The following is a 17858-nucleotide window of genomic DNA, read 5'->3' as shown; positions in this document are numbered from 1 at the left end:
TCAACCTTCTTCCCTACTTTTTCCTCTGCAACTTTGACCATTTGATGGGCTGCATTTTTTACTTTTTTTTTTTTTAAGCCCATCTCCCTTCATTAGAATACGAGTTTCATGAGGACAGGGATTATTGATTTTTGTTTATTGCTGTATCCCTCAGCATCCAGAACAATGCCTACCACATGGTAGTCACTTAATATACATTTTGGAATACATTTATACACCTGTATAAACAAGGCTTAGAGACTGAGACATATGGGACATATTTGGGGAATAGTGGATAAGGAAGTTTGGCTGTATAAATATGTGTAAGTGATAAATTTGGAATAAATTTGTAGAGTTTTCTCCCCACTCTGAATGACCTAATGAATACCTCTGAGCTCCTTGGTCTGAAGGTTCAGTTTCTATTGACTGATGTATCCCCATAGCCCAGAGTGTGATTCACACATAGTGTCATTCACACATATCAAACTATGCTAGCTTTTTTAGACTGTGATATTCAGTGAGTGCAGAGTTTATGGTTAGGAGTCCCAGAGATTGGTCAATCTTAGAAGTATTAGCTCTGTTAAAGTAACACCAGCTTTGGCAACAAACAGACCCAGGGTGTGGCCTGGCTCAAAATCAATAGTTTTTTTCTTACTTCAGAGACAGCTGTTCCTTGCTGGTGGGTGGCTTTCTGACATGTGGGGATTTAGGGATAAAAATGCAATGGAAAGGTAGAGAAGTAACTCCCTAAATCTAAGTCACTTTGCAAACCTGAGATTCTTTTTTTTTTTTTTTTAAGATTTTATTTACTTGTTTGACAGAGATCACAAGTAGGCAGAGAGGCAGGCAGAGAGAGAGAGAGGAGGAAGAAGGCTCCCCACTGAGCAGAGAGCCCGATGCGATGCGGGTCTCGATCCCAGCACCCTGAGGTCACGACCTGAGCTGAAGGCAGGGCATTAACCCACTGAGCCACCCAGGCATCCCTAAACCTGAGAGAATCTTAACAGATCTTTTTTGTTCATAACTCTTTTTGGTCTTCTTTTCTTTTCTTTTCTTTTTTTTTTTCGGATCTAGAATTCACAACTCTTTTTGGTCTTATTTTCTTTTTTTTCGGATCTAGAAGTTTTTTTTTTCTTACCCTTTTGTACTCCCAATTTCTTTTTACTTCTGCTTATAAACTGGTCACTTTTGCCTGAATTTAGGTCTGTCTTGTAAAATCTTTCTATAAACAAGAGAAGAACCAACACATGCTAATATTCTGGGTATTTGCAATGACTCTCCTCAGAGCTATAGAAGAAATAGGTATTTTCTTTGTCTTCCAAGTATAGTTGATAGTTTTACCAAATGTTACCAAATGTTTTGTTATTGCATAATACTGGCCTTTTCTTTCCAGATTATGATATCTATGTTCCTTCCACCTACTTCCCAAATGCTAAGCTAATGTCATATATTTTTGTTTTTGTTAAGGTAGCACTCTGATACACCATCTTCAGTATTAGTTGTGATAATGTTAAAAGGTAGCAGAATATGCCACCCCAAAATATGATTGAAGAATTTAGAACATGCCACCTCAAAGTACACTGCTTTGGTATACCAATTTATTTGAGTTGTAGGCACTTTAAAATAGCAAATAAAGACAGTGACTTTCTTTACTTCCCTTATCAGCCTAAAAACCATCCTCTAAAAGGATGTGTCATAAATCCCCTCACCAGGAGTTTCATCAACAAGGGATTTATCACAGGAGATACTAGAAGGTGGTACCACACACAGATAAACCTTGTCACAAACTATCATACCTCCCACCTATCTTTCAAAGGCCCATTCATTGGAGATACCCAGGAAAAAGTAACCTCAGGATAGCTTCCAATTTAGACTTGAATGACATTTTAATAGAGAAAGGGAAGAGTGAATATAGGCCTCTTACAGGAGAGTAAATCCAGTATACACGTTAATAAACTTCTGGAATTTTTGGTTATTTTTTTTTTAAATTACAAAGGGTCTCAGCTAAGAACTCAGAAGGGTAGAGAGAAAATTATCTTTTCTCCCTTACAATGCTCAAATATAATATCATGACTCAAATGCAAGAGAAGTTTGTTCCTTGGTCATATAACAAATGTGGATATTTGAGGGTAGACAGCTTTTTCCTCTGTCTCAGGGATCCAGAAATTTTCCATGTCATGGCTTCATCCTCTTGGGCCCTATTAATGCCATTCAGGCAGAAGAGAAAATGTTTGGAAGGAAAACTTCCTTCTACAGAGTCTTGGCCCAAGAAGGCCCATATCACTTTGTGTATATTCCAATGGATATGCCCAGTTGTATGGACATACTTAACTGAAGGAGAGGGTGGGCATATAGTGCCCTGGGAGATAAAATGCAATTTTGTTGTATAGCAGTCTACCATAGAAAGGTCACTGCAGGAATCTCTGAAAATCCAGAGCACTTACATCCTAATAGGTACACCAAGTTATAGATGTGCATTTTGAACTCTTTATTTGTGGTAAGGTCACATTTCCCTATAATCTCTGATGCTTCTTTTCTGTGTGACTAACAATCTAAAATTTGGCAAGCATTATTCTGCATTTTTCTTTAAGATAACTTTAATTTCTGTATTTCTGAGCCTTTTTTTTTCTTTTGTATTGCTGACTTTTAAAAAAAATAGAGAGATCTTTAAGAGAATAAACCAAAAAAAAAAAAAAACTTTACACAGCAAATATTTTACATAAATGTACACATGTACCTCTACTTCATAATTACGCAAAATAAAATTTTAGGCATAAGATTAAAAAATCATTGAAGAATAAGACAATGAACCCAAAGCAGATAAGACAGAAGCAACAAAAACACATTTCATAATGCTTTAATTGGTCTTGTCTTCCAACCTACTGGTTAAGGCCTGAGTTTCAGAAATCCCACCTTCCTTGCCGAATGGAAACATCCAATTTGGCTGTAACTAATATACGTCCACATAACAGACTATTATCTTTCAAAATAATGTAATAAACACTCCTCTCACACACACACATACACATGCCCCCATACACACACCCTACTCAACCAGCCTCTCATAAAGATAGCAAGTAATTTGGAATTTTCAAGTTTTCCCACCACTAAAGCACACACCTATTAATACCACACGCAGAATAAAAAATGATTCTGCTATAGAAATAAAGTAGTTAATGGTTGGCATCATCACAAATTTCTAGTTTATATTTAGTTTCCCCAAATCACATCTTTAGTGTGGCTTGCCCTGGCTCCTTGGGTACCTCGGATTTAAGTATTTATACCTTGCCTAATGACCCATGGTATGGTAGACATTGTACGGGACAAAGAAAAGGCAATTTTAACAATTCAGTTAGAGACTCAAAACCATGAAAATCAGCACGGATCATTTTCAGCTGTCTCCAAATGCTTGGAATGTTTTCTCCATATCTGCCCTCTGTACTCCACTGGTTGTTTTTCTCTGCTTCCACTCCACCAGGCTATAAACATCTGAATGTGTATTCCTGTGGACACTCCAGGGAATAGAGATGAGAATGATTCTCCCTGCTTTTAAGAAGTTAATTCACACCAACCAGAGCTCAAGCAAGAGGAAAGTAAGTACGTCCGCACAGCACTCTAGCGGGCTGAAACAAACAGAAGAAAAGTCCATGAAGATGACATCTCCAGAGCATCAGGATCGGGGTTTGACAGGGAAGAGGGGAGGGAGAGACTGAGAAAGCACAGAGGCACAAAGAACAAGTCCAGTGAGGCTGGCACAAGGTCACTCAGGAGTAGTCTGAACCTTCTGTTTTATTGAAATTACCTACAACTCTGATTATAACCCTCTCAAATCAATGCTCCCTTCTCATCCATTGATGCCATTTTTTGGCTTAATGGACATTCTCTAGGGACCCTTATTCATAGGTTTGATGAAGAAAAAGATGCTAAATATTACCGGTGAGAGAATTAACTTTTTATTGCTCCTGTCTCTAATATTCCTCACCTGAGATTAAATCCACTAGTGATTGTATGATTCATAACTTATTTGTAAAATTTATTAAGGAATAAATTATTCTAGGCAATAGTCTGAGTCTTGTGAAGCTCAATATTCAGTATGTATCAGTTACCTTGACCAACCTTGATCAATTGATCTCTTGACCAGTTAGAGCTCTTAGACTCCTGAAAGTAATTAGGCAACCCTAAGATTTAGTTATTCTAAAATCACTGCTGTGTTTTCTTTATAATTGGTAAAGTGTTTTCCCCAGTATTTAAAAAAAAAAACATATGATAGATAGGATCTGTGATTTGTAGATCGACCTTAGATTTGTTAAAATAGAAATTTTGTAGTCATTGCCAATAGTTCTCCAATCTCTTAGCATCATATCCATTATTCAAATTTTCATATTAGAAAAACTTTTTAAGGTTTGTTCTCAATTATTTAAATATACTAAGATAAAACATGCTTGGTTAGTTAAAACATATTATTAATCAAGAATAATGAGCAGTTTCTTCTAGACCAACTCTAGCCTGCTGGCATCCAGCAAATTTGTCCACCTCTCAAAGATCACCAGTCCCTGTATTGGGGCCATGTTTTTCCCCTGCTAGATTATGTTCCATGCTCTGTACCTTCTCTTTTCTCAAAACCAGGATACTGATTCTTAGATCATAGTCCATTTTCAAAATATGACTGAAATGTGAAAGGATAGAATACTCGTGATCGGATAGCCTCAAAGCAAATGCAATTATCAGGAAAAGATCTAAGAAATATATTTGCAGGACCATGAGAATTTTAATCATTTTACATTTATACAGCTAGAAAAATAAAATGTTAGAAAACAGGAAACTTCTTTAATCAAGCAAAGTCTTTGTGGCTGTAGTTGATAAATATACAAAAGCTGCTCTGAATTTTTTTAGGGCAAAGAAAACTGCCATCTCTACTAGCTGTTTTTAGGTTAAAAGAAAGGAATTGATTTGTTAATCAAGTGTATCAGAGGCTTAAAGAGATACAGATATTTCTGATTATATAAAAAACCAAAACGACTCCTAAGCAGAATACCTGAGCTCTGATTTTCAAGTTAAAATATTTCTGATAATTAACATTATTGAATTAGTCAACATCCCAAGACAAAATCTGAAAGTTACGTGAAGCTCTAACACAAGATGGTGTATCTCAGAGATGGCTCTCTCAAGAAACTTATCGGGCTCTTACAGAAATCCTACTTCCTCCATAAAACTTTAGTAATTGAAGAGATGGATGATTTCCCCCTAACTCACACCCCTGCTATTCCTCGAACCCTTAAACCCATTGTTCTACAGTAATTCTTTCTACTTATATTTTCATTGTTTTGATCCTCTGAATATTTATTCAGCCCTATTTATGCTCTTGATTAGAATCCAAGTTACAGTTGTTTTTCTACTTTTAGGCAAGTACATGGATGAATTAATTTCATTTGTTCATTCATTCAAGATTTGTTGAGTGCCTACTACTACCAGGCACCAGGGAAACAAAGAAAAGTCAGAAACAGAATCCTATCCAAAGAAGAATGATAAGTAGTATGTTTTAGGGGGTTCTCTACTCTGCAGTTATTTGTTTACATATTGTGTATCCCTTACTGGATTAAGAACTCACTGGATGATCAACTCTTTCTGGATTTCCCCACTTTACAGATTAGAGACTGGAGGCACAGAAAAATTAAACTAGGTAATTTGCTGACACTCCTACAACTAGTACATGGAAAAGTCTGAATATGAACCCAGAAAGTACATCTCCAGAGGTCATACTCCTATTAATCACCATGCTAGCTGTTTTTCACATTTGACCTGTACAAGGCCTCACATAAATATCTAATAAATGCATTCAGATTGTGATCGTCAATTCCCATAGGTCATTGATACTCATTTACATGCTGATGCCCTTCCATCAGTCATCAGGGGAGAACTCAATTCCCTAAAAATGGTGTGGTCCAGGTTTCCTTCTCACCAACAATGACCTCTAAAACCCAGTAAGGCAGCAGCAATCATTCCACATTTATGCAGCTAGAAAAAAGTATGGTAGAAAATAGGAAACTCCTTTAATCAAGTGCAGCCTTGTTGACTGATGAATATGCAAAGGCTGCTCTAAGTTCATGGGTCCAAGAAATGGCACCAAATCTATCTATACACTTGATAGAAAACCTGTATATCACCATGAAGCCCCCTCCCTGACCCTGAAAAAAGAACTTCCTCTATTCCTGTATCTTTGATCATGTGGTAAAGCCCTTTAAAGTGGAAATGGTGAGAAATTCACATTCGACAAAGCACAAACCATACACTCAAACCTTGTTATTTTTTCCATGTGAAATCATGAGAACAAATGCAAAGGGCGATCTGTAAAGGACAGGTAAAAAAAGGGAAACCCAAGGGGTGGGTCAAGGAGTAATGGTCTAAGTCTCAGCTGGGCTATGTTCCTGGGGACCTGACTGTGCACATAATCATTTTAGCACTAGCTGGAGTCACTCTTCTCTTCCATCAATGCCTCTGTATTTACCAGACACAATTCAGAGATCCATTAAGTCTCAGATCTGCAAGAAACTCATTTTAGTGGGGATGAAATGGAGGAGAAAAGTACTGTAAGCATAAAGTGACATAAATGCTGATATAATATTCCGTAGAATTTGCTGAGGGTCAAAGAATTCAGGGAGAAGTGGATGCTTTAACCTAATCTTGCTAATCTAGTTGCCAAGTAGACTAAGAAAAGAAGAACATTCCAGAGAAGAGGAATGGCTTGAGAAAAGGCACTTAGGAGAGGAACCACAATCAGTTTAGTGTGGTTAGGGTAATAAACACTGAGCCAAGAATAGTGATGGAGCTGAGAAATGTTTGAAAGACAGGTTGGGTATGGTTTTGAAGGGCCTATGGGTCATGGCAAAGAGTTTGAAGTCTATACCCCAGGCCAGTGATTTATTTCCCTGGCTATATATGGAATTCCACCTAGAGAGGTTTTAAAAATATACTAATAACCAACTTCACCTGAGGGATCTAGTCAATTTCTGGCAGTGTGGCCAAGTATAATCTTCCTAGGTGATTTGATGAACAATCTGGGATGGGAATTACTGCTGTTGATGATGGAGACACTTAAAGGGTTTTAAGTAAAGATGTAACATGATCAATTTTTTTATTTCAAGAAGATCACCTTGGCTACAGTATGGAGAATAAATAGGAGTCATATGAGAGGTGACATAAAAGCAACTTGGGAAACTGGTGTGATTCAAATGGAAGATGATCAGGGCCAGGACTGTGGCAGTGAGAAAGCAGAGAAGGGAGCTGTTGCCATCTTCCACCTTGGAGCTGACAACAGACTAGAATGGATATGTGGGTGAAGAAGGATGGGGTAGATTACAAAAATGACCACAGGTTCTTCCCATGTTTTCACAACTTGCAATCATCACATCCATCGCTTAAATATGGGCTAGCCCTGTGACTTCCTTTGGCTGGTAGAAAGTGGTGGAAGTGTTGTAATTGGAGTTCCAAACTTTGATTCTAGGAACTTTGTCAGTTTTCTCTTAGTCTTGGATCCCTGTGATCCCTGAGTCAATAAACCCAGGGAGCCAGCTAGATGATGAGAGACACATGGTCTAATTGTCCTGTCATCCCAACTCACTGCCTGCCAGCCACTAGAAATGAGTGAGGCAATGACAGGTGTTGGCAGATGGATGAACAATCCTGGCTAAGATCATCTTCTAGGGGAGACCGTGCTGGATCTGACTTCTTAAATTGTCCAGTCATAAGAACTTCAATTACGGCAGTTAGTATCATCCATTAAGAGTGACTAAAGTTTAAAAGCTAGTGTGAGTAAACCACAAGTGTTGGAGAGGATGTGGAGAAAGGGGAACCCTCTTACACTGTTGATGGGAATGCAAGTTGGTGCAGCCACTTTGGAGAACAGTGTAGAGATTCCTCAAGAAATTAAAAATAGAGCTTCCCTATGACCCTGCCATTGCACTACTGGGTATTTACCCCAAAGATACAGATGTAGTGAAAAGAAGGGCCATCTGTACCCCAATATTCAGAGCAGCAATGGCCATAGTCACCAAACTGTGGAAAGGACCAAGATGCCCTTCAACAGATGAATGGATAAAGAAGATATGGTCCATATATACAATGGAGTATTATGCCTCCATCAGAAAGGATGAATACCCAACTTTTGTATCAACATGGACAGGACTGGAAGAGATTATGCTGAGTGAAATAAGTCAAGCAGAGAGAGTCAATTATCATATGGTTTCACTTACTTGTGGAGCATAAGGAATAACAGAGAGGACATTGGGAGATGGAGAGAAGTGAGTTGGGGGAAATGAACCATGAGAGACTATGGACTCTGAGAAACAAACTGAGGGTTTTGGAGGGGTGGGGGAGTGGGAGTTTGGATGAGCCTGGTGGTGGGTATTAAGGAGGGGATGTATTGCATGGAGCACTGGGTGAGATGTATAAATAATGAATTTTGGGACACACACACACAAAAAATAAAATTAAATTAATTTAAAAAAATAAAGGCTAGTCTCAAACTAGGTTGTTTAAATACTAAAACTGGAAAGTCATACAAACAAAAGAAACATAGTCAACCCCAAAATACTATGGCTTTGGCCCATGGTCATGTTATTTACCTAGCTGAGTAAATAAAGAATCATTAAGGTAATCAATCATCACAATAATGCCATAGGTTTTTGTTTGTTTGTTTTTTTACTTTTGAAGGAATGTTTTAAATGTATTCCTGTTTTTTCCACATATTGCATTGTTTCTCTTAAGGTTTTGTTATTGAGTTTACTAATTACCAATAGTCACACAGAGAAAACTATATGCCACATCTGAAATTTATGTTCCTGAAACTTAATCCAGAACTGCATTTGGACATCTGCCTGGATTATGAGAAACATTTTCTCTCCTTCAAAAATCATGCTAGTTGGAGTAAATAATCCAAAAATTTGTATGGAATCAGAAGAGACCCCGAATCGCTAAGGAAATGTTGAAAAACAAAAATAAAACTGGGGGCATCACATTACCTGATTTCAAGCTTTACTACAAATCTGATCACCAAGACAGCATGGTACTGGCATAAAAACAGACACATAGACCAGTGGAACAGAGTAGAGAGCCCAGATATGGACCCTCAACTCTATGGTCAAATAATCTTCGACAAAACAGGAAAAAATATACAGTGGAAAAAAGACAGTCTCTTCAATAAATGGTGCTGGGAAAATTGGACAGCTATATGTAGAAGAATGAAACTCGACCATTCTCTTACACAGTACACAAAGATAAACTCGAAATGGATAAAAGACCTCAACGTGAGACAGGAATCCATCAGAATCCTAGAGGAGAACATAGGCAGTAACCTCTTCGATATCAGCCACAGCAACTTCTTCCAAGATATGTTTCCAAAGGCAAAGGAAACAAAAACAAAGATGAACTTCTGGGACTTCATCAAGATCAAAAGCTTCTGCACAGCAAAGGAAACAGTCAACAAAACAAAGAGGCAACCCACGGAATGGGAGAAGATATTTGCAAAGGACAGTACAGACAAAAGGCTGATATCCAGGATCTATAAAGAACTACTCAAACTCAACACACACAAAACAGACAATGATATTAAAAAATGGGCAGAAGATATGAACAGACACTTCTCCAATGAAGACATACAAATGGCTATCAGACACATGAAAAAATGTTTATCATCACTAGCCATGAGGGAGATTCAAATTAAAACCACATTGAGATACCACCTTACACCAGTTAGAATGGCCAAAATTAGCAAGACAGGAAACAACGTGTGTTGGAGAGGATGTGGAGAAAGGGGAACCCTCTTACACTGTTGATGGGAATGCAAGTTGGTGCAGCCACTTTGGAAAACAGTGTAGAGATTCCTCAAGAAACTAAAAATAGAGCTTCCCTATGACCCTGCAATTGCACTACTGGGTATTGACCCCAAAGATACAGATGTAGTGAAAAGAAGGGCCATCTGTACCCCAATGTTTATAGCAGCAATGGCCACGGTGACCAAACTGTGGAAAGAACCAAGATGCCCTTCAATGGACGCGTGGATAAGGAAGATGTGGTCCATATACACTATGGAGTATTATGCCTCCATCAGAAAGGATGAATACCCAACTTTTGTAGCAACATGGACGGGACTGGAAGAGATTATGCTGAGTGAAATAAGGCAAGCAGATAGAGTCAATTATCATATGGTTTCACTGATTTGTGGAGCATAACAAATAGCATGGAGGGCAAGGGGAGTTAGAGAGGAGAAGGGAGTTGAGGGAAATGGGAAGGGGAAGTGAACCATGAGAGACTATGGACTCTGAAAAACAATCTGAGGGTTCTGAAGGGGCGGGGGGCTGGGAGGTTGGGGGAACCAGGTGGTGGGTATTAGAGAGGGCAGGGATTGCATGGAGCACTGGGTGTGGTGCAAAAACAATGAATACTGTTACGCTGAAAAGAAATTTTAAAAATATATTTAAAAAAATCATGCTAGAGAAAGCAAAAGTAATACTGCTTTATTATTTTACGAAGACTTCAACAAAAAAGATGGAAATGCTATTTCCTATTCCAAACATACTGACAGATTTAAATTTTGGTTTCTTCACTTTTATCTTTCAATATCATTATAAGGCTCCTTTGTGTCCAGGTAACTCACCAACTCACTGGATTTTGAAGCCCATCTCATTAGATTTTATTGCTTAATTACCACAAATTTAGCCTCTCTGTTTTATTATTTCACCATTTCCCTGGGAGTGGTTTTTTGTTCAGTGTGCCAAAGAGCAGAAATCAAGGTGTCAGCTCAGACTGTGGTCTCATTTGGGACTCAGGATCTTTTTACATTCTCCCCAGTGCTGGTGAAATTTGTTTCTTTGAGGCTATAGACTGAGGTCTGTCCCTGCTTTCCCTCTAGTCAACCGGGAACAGCTCTCAGTAACTAGAGCCCCCTGCAATTTCTTGCTACATGGCAGTTCTCAGCAGTGATGTTTCATTTCCTCCCAGGGCAGCATGAGTGCATTTCTCTGATTTCCTCTTTTGCAACCAGCTAGAGAAAACATTATTTCTCCACGATTAGGTCAGGCCCACCCAGACACTCTCCCTGTTAAAATGTCAAAATGATTTGGGACCTTTCTTACTTCCTTACATCCGCAAAATGCTTTTACAACAGGACCTAGATTAGTGTTTGGGAGAAGGTGTCTGGGAGATTAGTGTCTGGGAGAAGGTGTGTATATACCAGGGTCAAGAATCCTGAGGGCCATCTCAGAATTCTGCCTACCATAACCATGATTAAGAGATATAATGGCACCATCAGTTCCTAATGAAGATGGGGACAAATGACTCCAATAGCATGAATTCTATCACCCATCTTTTTTTTTTAAGATTTTATTTATTTATTTGACAGAGAGAGAGATTACAAGTAAGCAGAGAGGCAGGCAGAGAGAGAGAGGAGGAAGCAGGCTCCCTGCCAAGCAGAGAGCCCGATGCGGGGCTCGATCCCAGGACCCTGGGATCATGACCTGAGCCGAAGGCAGAGGCTTTAACCCACTGAGCCACCCAGGCGCCCCTATCACCCATCTTCTTTCTCACAAGTTTCCCAATGAATAAACTGTCCAGTTGGATGTTAGACCTTTTAAAGGTGCAAGGACCCCAAGTATTCCAAAGCTCCTGTAGATTCAAATGTATGATCTGTGTGAGTACCAAGGATTAGAGAACTGCCAGCTTCACCACAGTACTGAGGAGGGAGGGTCACACATGGGAAAGGCAGCTGTGAATATCACATACAAGAGAAAGTGGGATGTTTTTCCCCATGAATTTCATAATTCTTGACATCCCACTCAATGGTACTTGACAAACCAACTAATTTTTGAGGCTGTGTTTTAGTTTGAAAAATATCAGACTTTTGGATACAGGACAGTTTTTAATCTGATAGCTCTCTGAATGAGAAAACTAGAAACAGAAACATTAATTTTTAACAGAATCTGTAAATTCTACATAGAATTTTGTGATCTTACATAAAGCATCTGTATTACTTCAGAGCACAAAAAATTTATGAAGAAATGTAGGCAGAGCGCGGTGTTCAGACCCTAATTTTACTCACCTGCAAACTGTCTCCCTTCCATCCTAACTTTATTTAAATCATGGCTATGCTTTAAATTAACAATTTAATTGGTTGGTGCTTTCTCAACCCATTTCTCTGGAGGCACGATTTTCTGTTTAACTTTCTTGTTTTAATTCTTCAGCAAAATCATAAAATTTAATTAGGAAAGTAACCAGCTTTGTAACAGTGGTTCTAGGTCTAATTATCTATGCTGTGACCGTACCTTCTCTGATTTCACTCAACAATGCATAGACATTTTGCATTTGTTCCTGTTTCAGAGAAGACATTATGAATTTAGAGCCAAAGCATGTATCCCACTCACTTTTCGCTTTTCCGAAGATGCTTAGTTATAGCCAAACAAGTCAGAAAAATTAACTTAAAGTATCCGTATATGCTATTAAACTAAGAGCCATTAAAAGACCAGGATGAAGGGTTGTTACCAGGTGTATGATTTTCCTATTGCTTTTCTATTTCTGTCATATTTCTGTTGCTTTTCTATCACTACAGAGAAAATTCCCACAAACTGAGCAGACATTTACCATCTCATAGTTCTGATGGGCACAAGTCCAGGAACAGTTGCCTCGATTTTCTCTTCAGGGTCTCACTGAGCTAAAAGCAAGACACCAGCTGGGCTATGATTTCATTTGGACCTCAGGGTCATTTTTCAAGCTCAGATGGTTGTGGCAGAATTCAATTCCTTATCGTTGTAGAGCTGACATCCCCATATCCTTGCTGCTTATCAGCTGAGGGTGGCTCTCACCTCCTCAAGCCCAACACTATTTCTTATCACATGGCTCCTATGGACAGTTCACAATGTGGCAGTTTGATTCCTCTTTGACTGCCAGGAGGAGCACTTCTTTGACTCCTTTCTCTGTCAACAGCTGGAGGAAATACTTTTTTTTTTAAGATTTATTTATTGCAGAGAAAGAGAGAAGGAACGAAGGGAGTGGGAATCCCAAGCAGACTCCCTGCTGAGTGTGGAGCCCAGTGCAGGGTTAGATCTCATGACCCTGGAAATCATGACCTGAGCCAAAATCAAGAGTCAGACGCTTGACTGACTAGGCCACTCAGGCAACCCGGAAATGCTCTGTTTTTTTTTGTTGTTGTTGTTTTGTTTTGTTTTTTGTTTTTTTAGGATTTTATTTATTTGACAGAAATCACAAGTAGTCAGAGAGGCAGGCAGCAAGGAAGAGGGGGAAGCAGGCTCCCTGCTGAGCAGAGAGCCTGATGCGGGGCTCAATCCCAGGAACCTGAGATCATGACCTGAGCCAAAGGCAGAGGCTTAACCCACTGACCTACCCAGGCAACCCAATGCTCTCTTTTTAAATGGCTCATCTGATCAGGTGAGGCCCATCCCAGGTTATCTCCCTTCTGTCACATAATGTAATCTATCAAGGAAATGACTATTCTATCATATTCATAGGCCCTGGCCAGACTCGAAGACAGATTATGCAGGATGTATACACCAGGGGGCAGAAATTTTGGCACCATCTTAGAATTCTGTCATGTTCTTTCTTCTCTGCAGGCTGCTTTCTATGCCTGGCCAGAATCGCTGCTTTCAGTGGTACATGTGGATCACTCGATGAAATCATTTGAATTTAAAATGACATCCAGTTAACATGATGCTTTTAGACAGAAATGTATTTAAGCTCAGTGCTTCAAATTTCAACCCAATAACACTATTTCTTTGGTAAAAAGAAATGAAGAAACGTGCAGAAAAATTAACATAGCAGGCCTGAAACTCCTGTTCTTAGAAAGCCCTACTTGCAAGTGTGGCCATTAGCTGGCATCTGAAAACTTAGCGTGAGAGGATCCTTCCTGAAATCTGAGAAGGGTGGTTCCACTCCACACCTAAACTGTGCAAACAAGATAGCTCATGCTTTCCCCTGGACAATCTGGAATTTTAGTATGTGCTTGGCAGAGGGGGCCTACATGACTAGGCCCCAACAAAAACCCTGGGCACTAAGTCTATAATGAGCTTCCTTGGTGTTATCATGATCCTTGTTGGGACCATCCTGTGGTAATTCCACAGGAAAACAGTTCTTGGAAGCCTGTGCCTGGTTTCTCCTGGACTTCATGCCATTGGTTTTTCTCATTGCTTGTTTTGCTTTGTATCTGCTTGGCATTATAAATCAAAACTGTGAAAAGGATTTTCGGTTGAACTGTGAGTCTTGCAAATCTTGGAACCTGGAGGTGATATTGGTGACTCAAGGAACAAAGTAAATGAGAACATGACAATGTACACATGGAGTCTAGGCTCCACTGCCCAGCAAACTTGACCTTTTTCCTCTCCATTGGGAGAATGATCAGAATAAACAGACTGGAGGCAGAAGGCAGACTTCATGTGGCTTCTAGAGGGTTTGGAGCTGTCTCCAATGTGTGCTCCAATGCCACACTGTGACCAAGGGCAAGTTACTTAAATTCTGTTTCTCTTAATTTCTTCAGCTGTAAAACAGCAATAACTGTACCCACCTCATAGAGTTGTTAAAAAGAAACAATTTATAGGAAGCACTCAGAGTGACTCAGAGTGGTGTGAAACCACTAGAACATTGTCAACATTCTGATACTAACCCCCTTGCTTCCCTTCACTCTTCTCCCCTCTTCCTCATCAGTCCCCTTTCTTGCCTTCTCGTAGTTGTCCTCTAAACTCCTTCACATCCAAACCACTTCCTCCCCTCAGATTACTAACTTTCCTGAAGAACTAAATGAAAATATGCAGGATTTTTAAGTGTATACAGTGTATAAGTGTATACAGAAGTGTGTACAGAAAAGGGCACAATATGATGTGTTCTCCTCAGTGTCCACAGTCCTTTCTATGCTCAATGTCATTTTTGTTCCATCTACTATGATTTACAAGAGTTTTTAAGTAACCCTCCCAGTCTTCACTGATGAAATTTTATTACTTTTGCTAATGATGAGTAGTTATCACATATAGAACTATGCTGTTTCATTTTTATGACTTTGTACATATGTTTTATGACCATGTACATATGTTTACAAATGTGTGTGTGTTTTGGGGGGGCATTCTTTCACGAATATTTTTTCCCCAATACTTGGTTAAGCATATTTGTTTCCTGAGATACTGGACTTCATGGTATAAAGTAGCTATTTTATTTTTTCCAATGCTGTATCTAAAAAACAATTTTAATGGAGATGGGAGCTTCTACCTGAAAACTGCTTTGTTTCTTTGCAAATGTTGAGTCCCTGATGGGCTGTATAGATAGTTTCAGATATTGCTGCTGAAAAGACTATGCTGGGGTTAATGATCATAGGAAAGTTCATGTCAGTATCCTGAAGCAGAGATTCCTTTGAGAAGAAGAGGTTTAGGAAGTGTCTGGTGAGCAGCCTCTCTGGTACCAGATACAATCACGATTTGGGGTGAGGTCCTCCTGCATTTTCACTTTGGGCCCTTGTATAGAGATACAAGCTTAAATTGGACAATGTCTATGGCATGTGTAAAAGCTAGGAATGAGGACAAAGAAAGGAAATGAATAAATTCCAAGTTCCATACTTCATTTAGAAGTACATTCAATATTTGAAGGAAAGATGTCAAAGAGAAAAATCAAGCCAACAATAAAAGACCAAAAATCTGATCATTACAAATATCTCCAGAAGCCACTAAGACTATCTCTCCTCTCTTTTCCACCTAATATCTTCTCTAGGTAGGACTGTCCAACAGACATTTAGGACACATGTTTTTCTATCTCATTTTGGAGTTTAAGGAGGCCTTCTTGGTAATGTTTTGCTAGCCATTAAAAAGAAGCTAAACCACCCCATATTTTATGGCCCTGCCTCTGTTCTTTGTAGGCCTAGAAAAGAGCCCATCACTACACCTTTCATCATAAGTTTCTAGCTAAAGCTAACACTCAAGTAGATGCAGTATTAGGGAGATAAGAAATTCTCTATCTCTAAAATCCATTGATTGAATAATCAGAGCCCTTCAACCTCTGCCAACAGAATTTTGTTATCAGACCCACTGAAACATAAGAAAATTAATTAACTTGAATTTCTTTTCTTTTCCTCAATTCACTTCTGCTGGAATTTAATTAGAATGGAAGTATAGATGATCATCAGGAAAATTTTAAGAAGAAAAAGTGAATTCTGGAAAATTGTAAATGAAATTCACTCATTCATTAAAAACAGGAAAAAACATTTACTGAACTTGTAGGATATTCCTGACACTGCCATCACAGTAATGCGAGAAGTGTACGAAAAGCTCTCTCATGAAGCTTACATGCTACTAAGGGAGATAAAAAAATAAATGAAGTCATAATGGATAATGGGTAAGATACATCATCTTTTGAGTAACTTTAACTTATCTTTTAAAAGCTCTTTCAAGTTCTCGCTTAGCATTTTCCCCCCTTGGCTAATTAATTCCACTTTTTCAACTCCCATCAGCAAAGCCCTGTAAACACACTATAGGCATAAGGGATAAGTAAGTGGAGGCTCCTTACCTTAAGTTGGTGGTATATTTTCTTGAGTGCATTTGCTTCTTCTTCTGTATTGGGAGTAAGTCTAATCACATTATCACTGTAAGACAGGGGAAAAAAATGGTGTTATTTAGCTTTCAAAAGGAAGGATTTAATTAGCTTTATATGCTTACCTTTTAAAAAACTAACTTTGCAGTTAGGAAGAGTAATAGCATAACAATGGGCTGAACCAATACCAGCAATACTTGAACCACCAGGTATTTTAACCAGTTATTTTTATTCTCCGCTCACATTTTTGTTGTTGTTTTATAAGATTCATTTATTTATTTGAGAGAGAGAGAAAGGGGGAAGGGAGTAGGGAGAGGGAGAGTATCTCAAGCAGACTTCCTGTTGATCATGGAGCCTGATCTCATGATCCCGAGATCATGACCTGAGCTGAAATCAAGAGTCGGAGGCTTAACTGACTGAGCCACCCAGGAGCCCCACATTGGTCTTTTTTTCCCTGCCTTAAGATTATTGGCTTTTCCATCAGTTTTTAAAGATTAAATATACAAACTTAAGCAGAGAAAGGACAAAAACACAGGAACAATGGTAACAGGGACAAGGACTTTTATGAATAGCTGAGAGCAGATACCAAATAAGAAATTTCTCATGATAGGAGTTAACACACTCTTTTTAAAAACTTAATGATGAAGAGGCGCCTGGGTGGCTCATTTGGTTGGGCGACTGCCTCCAGCTCGGGTCATGATCCCAAAGTCCTGGGATCGAGTCCCACATTGGGTTCCCAGGCTTCTCCCTCTGATCGTCTCCCCTCTCATGTTCTCTCTCTGTCTCTCAAATAAATGAATAAAATCTTCAAAAAAACAAAACAAACAAAAAAAATAGTGCTGAAAAGGAATGTGACTTTCAATAAGAGACCATATGAAATCTATATACTATGGAAAAGTACTGGTTCAGATTCTTCATACACTGAGAACAGTAAAGATAAGCTCATCTCTATTGGCCATCTTATTTCTGTAGTACAGAGCTTCCCAAGTGCACATGGGGCCAGACTGGAGGGCCACCAACAGTTTCATGTGTCCCACAAGATATCAATGGCTATAAAAATTTTTAAGTGATAAAAATTTAAATTTCTTTACTGCTTAAAATTGTACCACAGCTGAAATTATATCTGAATACTCTAAAATTTATTTCAGTAAAGATCTTGGATTGTTTAAGAAGACTGGATGAGTCGTGCTATCTGCCAGAGAGTTCTCTATAGTGGTGACTTTCCCCAAAGGTGTGTTAGAAAGCAGTTATTATTTGTAGTTATGTCATGATGAGGACAGGTTGGAAAGCAAGCTCTAGTACATAATAAG

General features: G+C 38.9%; 1 pseudogene; it reads right to left on the bottom strand.

Moving 5' to 3' along the window:
• The window catches only part of LOC125097272 (carboxypeptidase A6-like), a 268721-nt pseudogene that overhangs the window by 102322 nt on the left and 148541 nt on the right, over positions 1-17858 (bottom strand).

Source organism: Lutra lutra, chromosome 4, assembly GCF_902655055.1.
Source record: "Lutra lutra chromosome 4, mLutLut1.2, whole genome shotgun sequence".
In the NCBI taxonomy this organism is placed as follows: domain Eukaryota; kingdom Metazoa; phylum Chordata; class Mammalia; order Carnivora; family Mustelidae; genus Lutra; species Lutra lutra.
This window is presented reverse-complemented; position numbering and strand designations above follow the sequence as displayed.